The 12255-nt window shown below is 41.8% G+C and overlaps 1 non-coding gene across 1 annotated transcript; it reads right to left on the reverse strand.

Annotated features, from left to right (window-relative positions):
• Positions 1-825: 825 nt before the first annotated feature.
• On the reverse strand, positions 826-1008 carry LOC137454114 (U2 spliceosomal RNA). Its single transcript, XR_010990545.1, has one exon. It is a non-coding gene; the product is annotated as a U2 spliceosomal RNA (small nuclear RNA).
• Positions 1009-12255: the final 11247 nt, after the last annotated feature.

A 12255-nucleotide genomic window follows, 5' to 3' on the forward strand; every position in this document is an offset into this window, starting at 1 on the left:
ATCTCATTTAAAGGTTTTGAAGACTATAAAGTCCATGGCCAGTGCTCCATAGGCCAACTAAGATTGCTTGAGTTTGTAAGTATTTATTATTCTTACCATAGTTTCCTCAAGGCATCCCTTATGGCAATCACAAGACTGTTGTACTTAAGTACTGTGCAAACAAGTTACAGTGAGACTTAACAATTTGCATTTATTCTTTGTTGTGCATTGTGATTGTTTCCTGTATTCTGCAGGAAGACATCATATTAAAAAGCAAAACTGCAAGCTTACAGTCACTGATATTTTTCTCATGATGATATTCTTTGCCCTTCTCCTGGAAGCAGTATTGGAGGTTTAAAGGCATTTCACAGGGTGTGTATTTGGCAGGTTTGTCCTCCTTGACTTGCATGTCAAGTTTGTTAGAGTAGGCCCTTTACCAAATGTGATGAAGACAAGATGCTGGCAGCAAGCTATTTATCTGTCTCACCTCAGATTAAGCAGAGAAGTAGCCAAAAGCAAAAGCAGTAACTTGATCAGTTTTTATTGGGAAAGATAAAAGTGCCCTGTCAAGGAACTGCATTTCTCTCAACACACTTAGGAGTCTCCTAAACTAACTATAGAAATTTTGCTCTGATGAAAGACCACAGTAGTAGTTCCTTCCACATATCTCTTCCTTCTTATTGCAGGAAATCTAGACACCTGAGCACTCTTCACAGGCACAAAATGTCTGAACGTTTGCCCTCAAATTCACCTATATAACCATTGTAGTCACTCTTTCACAGTATGACAGTATCACCAAGGTTGAAAGAGACCTCAAAGATCATCAAGTCCAACCCGTCACCACAGACCTCATGACTAGACCATGGCACCGAGTGCCACGTCCAATCCCCACTTGAACACATCCAGGGATGGCGCCTCCACCACCTCCCTGGGGATTAATATAAAGTCCTCTGATTGAGGACGTGTCAGATATTAAGCTGAAAAGAACAGATACTACGCTTGATCTTAGCCAAAAGGCTGAGAAGCTCTTGACTATCCCTATTACTCACTCTCTCCCAAGCACTTACACAAGCATCTGCATTTGCAGCCTTCACACCATGGAGCATCCAAGCCCCTCAGCAAGCTAATTGGAGAGCTCCACAGAGAATGGAAATGCACTTATGGTCCTTTGGAAACTGGTGAATAATTAATGTAACCACTTTCTATTGCAGGTCATTAATTTTCACTGCTCTGAAATAGGTTGCTGTTATGGAGAGTAAGGTTAATAAATCTTTAGCTGTGAAGGCCAGGAGTTGTGGACATAAGCACACAAGCACAGAGTGACTGCAGAAACTCCAGATGCTGAAAAAAATTTACTGGTAAGTACAAGGAGCTTTTTACTGCCTTTGGGTACACTTTCATATGTGCTTTCAGTTTTGCACTGATGAAACTTTCAGTTGAATGACCTCTGATTCATCTGGAGAAGTCTAGGTGGATGAGCACTTCTAATATGCAAGACTGGTGAAGCAGATTCTTAGCACACAGAAATCCGTATCAGTAAAATGAATTACAATGACTTAAAATGGTGATATCAACATTAAAAAACTGCAAAATGAAATGATGAGAGATGATGAAAATGTAAGGGAGCAGACAGCTTACAAATGTCATGCGTGTAGATTTTAAAAAGTCAAAATATGGCTATATTTGACATGAGCCAGTCAAGAAAGCAAGCATTCAGTAAGACTAAAACGTGAAACCAAAGAGCATACAGTAGAAGTGACTGCTGACCTGTCCAACTAAGATGACTTGAGAGCTCTGGACTGATCAGGAAACAGTCATAAGGCATAAATAAGGTTGTCAGAACATAGTGTATGCACTGAGATTTAAAAAATAGACAATACTGTGAAGGTTTAATTAACTAGAGAACTTTCAGAAATGGCAAAGGGAAGCAATGTTAGGGGAATCAATGTCAGCAAGAATGCTTTCACTTCCCAGTTTTCAAGACGAAGGCAATAGTTACATGTCTTATAAACAAGTGTTGCTAGCTCTCAGGAATATAGTATGAAAGGTTCTTATTTGGTGCTGACAACATACATCTGATCTTCAGACAATATCAGAGAAAATGCTTTCTGACTGGCTGATAAATCACTGCTGCCTTCTTTTGAAAAAGAGTCAATAAAATAAGCAGGCTGACTTTACATTCCTATCACTCAGGGACAGAAAGAAATCTGTTCGGATTTATATTGGGATGGTTTGAGCTGAATGGACTTGGTTTGTGAGTTTTGAGATGAGAGAAGAGGGATGGGAAGCATCTAATATGATTATCATCATAGACAATAGAAAACAAACAAACAAAAAATATCAAGTATGCAGAGATGATCAACTCTGCATCCTCTGTAGTCTACTCTGAAAATTATCAGATAGCTCATCTCTAAAGCTGCAAGGCATAAATTGTAGGACAGAAGAACTTGGTAGACTCTGCTTTACATTCAGGACTCAGAGTTCAGGTTCAGCTGGGTAAGCAGAGGTATCTGTGGAACTACAAAGGGTTCAAGGTTGTTTGAGACAACACATTAGCTGATTTCTGGTTAAAAGGGCAGCAGAGTTTCAGAGACTTGTACTTAACCATATGGTCTGCCAGAAACTAGCAAAATGAAAGTGCTTTGGAGCAGCTAGGCAGGGAATCAAAATATAGACCCTGCAAATTAATTTTAAATGCCTCAGTGTTATTTAGTTCTTTATACTTATATCTGAAACCATGAGTTTTATTATATTGAAGCACTGAAGAATAGAAAATCAGAGTGGCCTGCAGTTGTGAAAGACTTGTCAGAAACAAGATAACCAGAAAAAAAAAAATCAGTGAAAAGACCAGATATGGTCAGTTCTACCTAACTCTTGTATTCCTGCTTGTGTAAGGCACTGCTGACTACTGCTCTTTTCCTTTCCAGAGGAAATGAATCTGTAGCAAATCTGCACTGCAGAGTATTGGTGGTCCTGATAAATCTGGAGCAGGTTCCCTTTTATTTTGGGACACTGCATTTCAGAGTCAGAGATGCTAGTCACACCATTACACTTGCTCTGAACTGCTTTTGTAAAAACTGCATAATCCACAAAACACCTGTCTCTGAAGAACTCACAATTTATGAAATCTCCAGAGACAACCACTGAGGATCTAGAAGAATCCAGATTAAATATTTGACTCTGACAGGCATCTGCAAATGGCATAGTGCTCCCCATACTATCGAAGATTTGTTTTAGAAAAGGTGCTATTGGTAATTTAAAGGAAAACATTGTAAGGATATTAATCACCAGTGGTCTTAAATATTAATTTTAGGAGATAAGAGCTAGGAAAATATTTTTGCCAAGACAAGGACTTCTCCAAAACCTTTGTCCTCCCAAGCATGCAATTTAGCAATGATTTGCTCTTGAGAGGAAAAGATGTTCACTCAAGCCAGTGAGGTAGCAAGAAAGTGTCCCTCTGAGGGCTTTTTGTCCTAGTGGAGGAGTATACTTACTGAATATTGTGGTAATTTTAAAATACATTCTTTATTGTTGTATTGTAGCACAGTATTTTCCTGAAACAACCATAGCAGTTCAGAAGAGCTATAGTCTTGAAACTTCATGATTTCCTCCTAGTCACGACTGAATATGTGAAACATCCATTCAGTTAAAAAAATATTCCAGCGCTGTAGGAATGAATTACTCACATGAAATGTAGCCACCTTCAGGAAAAAGCACAACACTGAAACAGCAGAGGCAGTTAAAGCCAAGAGATGGGTAATGTATAATTTTGGAAAGCAAAGAAAGATACTTTGTAAGCACACTAAATTATCCTTTCAAGATTTCTTGGCCTTTCCACATGCCAGTTAGGAATCTTATGACTGCATTCTTAGATTTGAGCTATCAATTCAAAAAGTATTTGTTCTTAGTCAATTTCCTTTCTATTTCTCTATGTAAGATATTTCTGTACCATATTTTTCACTGCCCCTGCATTCTGTTATACTCTTCCTTCTTAAAACTCTTTCTTTAAATAAGAAATTCTTTTACAAAATTTGTAATGTTTTTTTGGGTACCATCTGAAAAAAATTCCCTCCTGTTTCAGCTTTTCATAGAAAACATCAAGAAGAGTACTGACACTATTCAGAAGGAATTCTGGTGTTATGTGTTGACATCAAAAGGTAGAAGCTAACATCACATAAGATTAATTATACAGAGATGACAGATTTCTGCCTGTGGAAGTTCTCGTGAATACATTGATGCTTCTCTTACCTAATGAATTTAAGATATATTCAAAATGAGGTCAGGAAGTACTTTGGATCATATTTTTTCGCTCACACATAGGGTACAGTGGCCCACACACACGCCTTCTTATTTAAAATATTTAACATTTTAAAACAGTTTTTAATAGTTTTAAAATATGTTTTATATCAAGATCAGTATAGAAGTCAGAAAATACAGATTGGAACTGTAAGCATAATGACAATGACAGAGAATATTAATGAACTGTCAGCCAGTCTATAGTCAAGCAGTGACAGTGACAGATAAGAATGTGTTGATTATAGGTCATGAAAAATCATGGAAGCAGGGTTTCCTCCAGGTAGATATTATATGATCATGAAGATAAGCCTCACACAAGAGCCATATACTGATTGGAACAAACTAGTAAAGCAAAGAGGCCAAACCCCATTTTTTTCTTTAAAAAGTAATGCTTTCCCAAGGGGTACTAACTGATTTAGTCTTCTCATGTTTTGGTAACATCATTCTCAGGCTGCGCCAGGGGAGGTTTAGGCTGGATGTAAGGAAGAAGTTCTGTACAGAGAGAGTGATTGCCCATTGGAATGGGCTGCCCGGGGAGGTGATGGAGTCACCATCATTGGAGGTGTTCAGGAGGAGACTTCATGGGGTGCTTGGTGCCATGGTTTTGTTGTTTAGGTGGGTTGGATTGGTTGATGGGTTGGACGCGATGATCTTGAAGGTCTCTTCCAACCTGGTTTATTATTCTATTCTATTCTATTCTATTCTATTCTATTCTATTCTATTCTATTCTATTCTATTCTATTCTATTCTATTCTATTCTATTCTATTTTTTTTACATTTTAGTGCTGGAGCCACCTCAGGTGGCATAGCAAGATTCTCACCGTATTAAATACCCTGTTCTCTATTCTATTTAAATGTTTGCTCAGATTAGACCTTCCATAACAATTCTCTTTTTTCCTAATGTCTCAACAATCTTGTGAGCCCTTTCTTCCTCCCAGGTTAGTGTTATACTTCATTTTCCATGCCATCATTTTACTGTGACCACTGTCATAGTCTTATTTTTACCACAAGGAACTGTTGTTTGACTGTAGTATTGTACTTTGAAGAAGTAATTAATTTAATCTCCTTATATCTTAAGATAAATTGTTTTTCTGTTCATGCATTTCATTCCAAACAAGTAAAGAGATGCAATTATTCTGCCTAGTGCTGCATAACAAGAAGATAATTGACCAAATTTTTATGACTTTTCCTTGTAAGATATTTGCTTGTGATTGATGCCAGTTGAAATCCTGCCGAGTGCTGTTCAAATGCACAGTTGACAAACACATCTTGTCTCCATCAGAAATTCAAAACATCTTTAGTTTTGATAGATGGATTTCCTGGACTGCTCCTGCAGCATCTTTTTTAGCCCAGCACGAAAGGAAAACACTTTTTGCGATAGCCCACATGGTGGCGCTATCTGACCACGTTTGCTTTGTACTACTGCTCCATATCAATTAAATGACTTTAATCATGTTCAATCTGATTTTTTAAACAGATATCTTTTCTTTTCCCAAGCTGAAGCGTTGTTTTTAAAAATTCAGGTTATGTGTTTAAAGACTTATCTCCAAAACACGCAGGAGCCTGCAGACACATGGATGAGTGGATCAGTGTGAGAAAATAAAGGGATGAGGAGATAAAATGTGTCCTGTATTCAGGCTGCTGGCCAGTATATTTGGCCATTCCCTGCACCTTATCAATGCAGTCTGCTCTTGCTTCTCATTAAACTCCATTTCTAGGTATTTTCCTGTGTAAGGGGCTCCATGTGCACCCGTGTGCACAGCAACTGGAGCAGGACCAGGGGCCACAGGGGCCCATGCATCTCTACTGCCAGCACGTGGAGAGACTGCAGAATGTGCACAGTGTGCATGGGTGTGAATGCCAATGTAAGCAAACACTAAGAAACATCAAACTGCATCAGCCAGAAATCAGGATAAGAAATCACATAATCACAGAAACATTTAGGTTGGAAAAATACCCTTGAGATCACCAAGGCCATCCGATAACCCTACTCTACAAGATTCACCCCTAAACCATATCCCCAAGCACCACATCCAAACAATCTTTAAACACATCCAGGGGTGGTGACTCAGCCACCCCCCTGGGCAGCACATTCCAATGCCTGACCACTCTTGCTGGGAAAACTTTTTCCTAATGTCCAGTCTAATCCTACCCAATCGCAGCTTGAAGCTATTCCCTCTTGTTCTATCACTAATTACCTGTGAGGAGAGACCAGCACCAGCCTCTCCACAATGTCCTTTCAGGTAGTTGTAGACAGCAATGAGGTCTCCCCTCAGCTTCCTCTTTTTCAAACTAAACAGCCCCAGCTCCTTCAGTCATTCTTCATAAGATTTATTCTCCAGGCCCTTCACCAGCCTCCTTGCCCTCCTCTGCACTCACTCCAGCACCTCTACATCTCTTGTATTGAGGTGCCCAAAACTGGACACAATACTCAAGGTTTGGCCTCACCAGAGCTGAGTACAAGGGGACAATCACCTCCCTACTCCTGCTAGACACAGAATTTCAAATACAAGCCAGGATGCCATTGGCTTTCTTAGCCACCTGGGCACACTGCTTGCTCATACTCAGATGCTTGTTGATTAGAACCCCTAGGTCCCTTTCTGCCAGACAGCTTTCCAGCCACACTTCCCAAAGCCTGTAGCATTGCTTGGGATTGTTGTGACTCAAGTGCAGGACCTGGCATTTGACCTTTTTGAAACTCATCCCATTAACTTTGGTAAATTGATCCAATCTATCCAAGTCCCTCTGTAGAGCCTCCCTACCTTGGTGCAGATCAACACTCCCACCTGACTTGGTGCCATCTGCAAACTTGCTGATGACACACTCTATGTCATCATCAATAAAGATGTTAAACAGAAGTGGTCCCAACATTGAGCCCTGAGGAACACCACTCCTTGGACCCATTTGTCCAGCCAGTGCTTTGTGCAGCAGATGAGGAGCCAAATACTGGAGTGTCTGTAATACCAGGAAGGTTAGCAAGTTTCCTACTGGAGGGACCAGGAAGTCTAGACCAGCTGCAAGGGAAAACTTGAGATCTGGCAAGGACATAGTTCTGAACAAACTGTGGGAGACACATTAACCCAGGAGAGTGTGTTTGTTTAAGGGGCCAGCAGGATTGGAGAAGAGCCTGGGGTCAGGTCATAGAGAGACCACATGACTAAAACCAGCCCTTTGAGGGTAGTGTTGTTTGTCTGTGTGTGTATGTGTTCATGCCTGTGTATGTGCAATAGTGTGTGTAAGTGGGTCTGTATCAGTAGGTGGAATGGGTCTCTGGTATGCCCAAGTGCCAGCAGCTGGGGAGACTGGGATCTGGGGCCAGACATTGGCCCAAATCAGTATTTGAAGTCCGCTACCAGAAAGATTCAGACTTTATGGATGTATACAGACTTGTATGTATTTTCTGCTAACAGTCTCTCACTCTCCCTGACAAGATAGAAATAGGATCAGGCCAGTCCTGTCTGCTTTACATTGTTAGTATCAGCATGAGTGCTGTGCTTTTGGCCCCCGTTGAGCTGTGCATGCAGCCATGTGTATATGTATGTGTATGTATATGGTGAGTATGTGCACATATTAGGAGCGCACACTCAACCTTGCTACTGGCTGAATGTGAGGCTGAGGAACTGTGGCAGACTTGATGCTATTTTACTACTGGATTGGGCAGCATAAATTTTTTCAATTGGAAGTACTTCTGCTTGCTTTTGACCTTTATATAATAATGGATTTGTCCTATTTTAAACAATATTGGGGTGTCCGCTTTTCCTTCATGTTTACAAGATTTTAGCAATGTTTTCCAGTTTAGTGTAACTTACAAAGGATTAATGAGGAAAAATTGGCACAAAAAATTTCAAGTAGATATAATGAGTTTCTCGACAATAATGAGGTGACTAATATTAAAAATAAATTACATTTGTTCTAGCATGATTCTTGCCATATGCTAGACCAAGCTCATTCTGCACATTGGCAGGGCCTTAAATCCTAATTAGGCATCTCTAAGCTGTTAGAAGTTTGATAACTTCACTTACAAAAACATACTGTATAGCATAGTATTATGTACTAGCTTAGTAAACTATTTTTTTGTTCTCCCACTTCAGTTTTGTGCAACTTCATCTCATCCTTTTAATTTATTTTAGCACAATGCAAGGAAGAGAAGTGATTGCACCCCTGTACTCAGCCCTGGTTAGGCCACTGCTTAAGCACTTTGTTGAATTCTGGGTGCCACAGTACAGGCAAGAAATTAAGGTCCTGGAGCATGTCCAGAAAAGAGTAACAAGGCTAAGGAGGGATTTGGAGGGCATGTCATACGATGGAGCTGGGGTTGTTTAGTCCGGAGAAGAGAAAGCTAAGAGGAGATCTTATTGCTCTCAACAACTACCTGAAAGGAAGTTGAAGTGAGGCTGGTGTTGGTTTCCTCTTCCAAGTAACTAGTGATAGGACAAGAGGTTTAATTTGTACCAAGAGAGGTTTAGATTGGCCATTAGTACAAACTTCTTTTCTGAGAGAGTGAACAGGCTGCCCAGGGAGGTGGTGGAGTTGCCATCCCTGGAAGTATTCAGGAAGCATGTAGATGTGTGCTTCAGGACATGGTTTAGTGGTCATGGTGGTTCAGTTATGGTTCGACTCAATTACCTTAAAGGTCTTTTCCAGTCTTAGTGATTCTATGATTCTAAGGAAAGTTAAACAGTCTGTTGAATTATTCTCTGGGATCTAATTCTATCTTCAATTTATTGTCAAAGTTTTGTTACAATTAAATATAAAACATGAATGCATACAAATATGTTTACATGTAATATAAAAAAATCTTTGCGTAGAGAAATTATTACAGTATCTTAGACATTTATTCTTGATGCAGTACATGAAAAGGAGATGTAGAACTGCACACATCTCTCAGGAGGTGTGTGGCAATGTTTTAATGTTGCACATCAGTACTGTGTGGCAGCTTAGAACAGGAAGGAAGTGGCAACTACTGCTCGCTGCCAAACCTGCAGAAGGAAAGGTATGGTCTGTTGCTCAAACAAGCTTCTGCATTCACAGTAAATGGACTTGGAAGAGATCAAGGCACCTAAAGAGAGATCTTTTTGTGCACTCCAAAAAAATGGCAAAAATATAAAACTGCTTTATCTTGTGATTTCAAGACACTTTCAAGGAAATGTCACTTTTCCTTATGACATGTGGCGCAAAGCCTTGTTTCCTCATGGGGTTTTTTTTTCAGTCTCACAATCTCACCTGCACCTGTAGTGCATTGTCCCTAGGAAAGTGAAGACTTTTTTTTCCCTAACAAAAAAATCTGATTAAGTGCAGTAAAACTTAAATTGACTACCACCTTAGTATGAAATACATTTTTAATACAACAGCTCCATCCACAACTAGAGTTGATTCTTTGGTATAACAATCACAGAATGGTTTTGTTTGAAAGAGACCTTAAAGATCATCTAGTTCTAGCCTCCCTGCTGCGGGCAGGGATGTGTTCCAGTAGATCAGGTGGCTCAAGGGCTAGGAATCCAACCTGGCCTTGAACATTTCCAGGGATGGGGCATCTACAGCTTCTCTGGGCAACCTGCTTTGGTGTTTCATCACCCTCACAGTAAAGAATTTCTTCCTACTATCTAAATCTACCCTCATTTGGTTTAAAACACCTACCTATGGAACATGTCATCTTGAGTGCAATCACACAGCACTTACAGGATGGCCAAGGGATCAGGCCCAGCCAGCATGGATTTAGGAAGGGCAGGTCCTGCCTGACCAACCTGATCTCCTTCTATGATCAGGTGACCCACCTGGTGGATGTGGGGAAGGCTGTGGATGTAGTCTGCCTGGACTTCAGCAAGGCCTCTGACACTGTCCCCCATAGCAAACTGCTGGCCAAGTTGTCCGCCCCTGGCTTGGACAGCAGCATTCTGCGCTGGGTTAGAAACTGGCTGGGGGGCCAAGCCCAGAGGGTGGTGGTGAATGGTGCCACATCTGGCTGGCGGCCAGTCACTAGTGGTGTGCCCCAGGGATCAGTGCTGGGCCCCATCCTGTTCAATATCTTTATTGATGATCTGGGTGAAGGGATTGAGTCCATCATCAGTAAATTTGCAGATGACACCAAACTGGGGCAGGTGTTGGTCTGTTAGAGGGTAGGAGAGCTCTGCAGAGGGATCTTGACAGGCTGGACAGATGGGCAGAGTCCAATGGCATGAGATTTAACACATCTAAGTGCTGGGTTCTACACATTGGCCACAACCACTCCATGCAGTGCTACAGGCTGGGGTCAGAGTGGATGGAGAGTGGCCAGACAGAAAGGGACCTGGGGGTACTGGTTGATAGTAGGCTGAACATGAGCCTGCAGAGTGCCCAGGTGGCCAAGAAGAGCAATGCTATCCTGGCCTGCATCAGGAACAGTGTGGCCAGCAGAACTAGGGTAGTCATTGTGCCCCTGTACTCATCACTGGTTAGGCCACACCTTGAGTACCATGTCCAGTTCTGGGCCCTTCAGTTTAGGAAAGATGTTGAGTTGCTGAAACATGTCCAGAGAAGGGCAACAAAGCTGGTGAGGGGTTTGGAGCACAAACCCTATGAAGAGAGGCTGAGGGAGCTGGGGTTGCTTAGCCTGCAGAAGAAGAGGCTCAGAGGAGACCTTATTGCTGTCTACAACTATCTGAAGGGAGGTTGTAGCCAGGTGGGGGTTGGTCTCTTCTCCCAGGCAACCTGTGACAGAACAAGAGGTCACAGTCTCAAGCTGTAACAGGGAAGGTTTAGGCTGGATGTTAGGAAGAAGTCCTTCATAGAGTGATTTGCCATTGGAATGGGCTGCCCAGGGAGGTGGAGTCACCACCACTAGAGATGTTTAGGAAGAGACTGGATGAGGCCCTTGGTGCCATGGTTTAGTTGATTAGATGGTGTTGGGTGATGGGTTGGACTTGATGATCTCAAAGTTCATTTCCAACCTGGTCTATTCTATTCTATTCTATTCTATTCTATTCTATTCTATTCTATTCTATTCTATTCTATTCTTGTACTCACTTGTAAAGAATCCTGAGTATCTTGTAATGAATTCTGAGTATTTTGTCAGGATAGGTACCACCAGTGTAAGAATTCATATCACAAGGGTAGCACCCCTGTTAACGTGACTAGCACTACAGGAAGAGATGATGCTGAGTAATCTCTGCTGCCTAACTCAGCTGTCAGCCATCCACTCAGTAAACACCCTGCATGCTAATGTTGTAGAATCACTGCAGCACTGCCAGAAATTATGAAAACTAGAGGTACATTGGCACTGTTTCTCCCAACTTCTCCATTTTGGCTTTTTAGAAATGTTTTTCTTTCCCAATGATACAGACCAGAGATGATCCATCTCTTACACAAAAGAAAAAATAAAATCTGTCTCCTGCATGAAGCTAGCCTTAACTGTAACAGTAAAAATGAAGGAGGGAAAAAAGCATAGCCCAGTCAGGGTTTGTGCAATGTCTTTTGAAGAGGCAGAACCCCATTTTATACTGATGGCATAAACATTGTTGCATGGCTGGTATGGTTTGAGCTCAGAAGTGGCAGACGGTCATCCTAGCTCCTTCCAGTATCTCTGTGCTGCTGCTGTTGTTACGTAAACGCCAGTGTCCCAGTTTGCTTGTGCAGCTCCCTGCCTTATGTGAGATGATGCTCTGGAACCTACGCCATAGGTAATGTCATACAGAACGCTATTCAATGCAACGATAATAGTAGTAATATGACTAGTGATAGTAATTAGCACTGACAGCTCGATATACTAATTTTCATAAGTATTTTGGCTACTCGCCAGAGTGCACTTCGGGGGTGTTTAGCCTCGGCGCTGAAGGCAGCCCCTCATTCCCTGCCGCCCTGGCACAGCGGCCAGAGCAGAGGCCCCCGGACAAGCTGCCCCGGCCTTGCTGCAGCCGGGGTGGGGCACAGCAACCCCTACTCCGTGATGCGCGCAAGACCAGCGGGCTCCGGGGCACAGTGCTCGGGGAGAGGGGTTGTGGGGCC

This window comes from Melanerpes formicivorus, unplaced genomic scaffold (genome assembly GCF_026170545.1).
Source record: "Melanerpes formicivorus ecotype bairdi unplaced genomic scaffold, bMelFor1.0.p_v2 SCAF_2, whole genome shotgun sequence".
Lineage (NCBI taxonomy): Eukaryota > Metazoa > Chordata > Aves > Piciformes > Picidae > Melanerpes > Melanerpes formicivorus.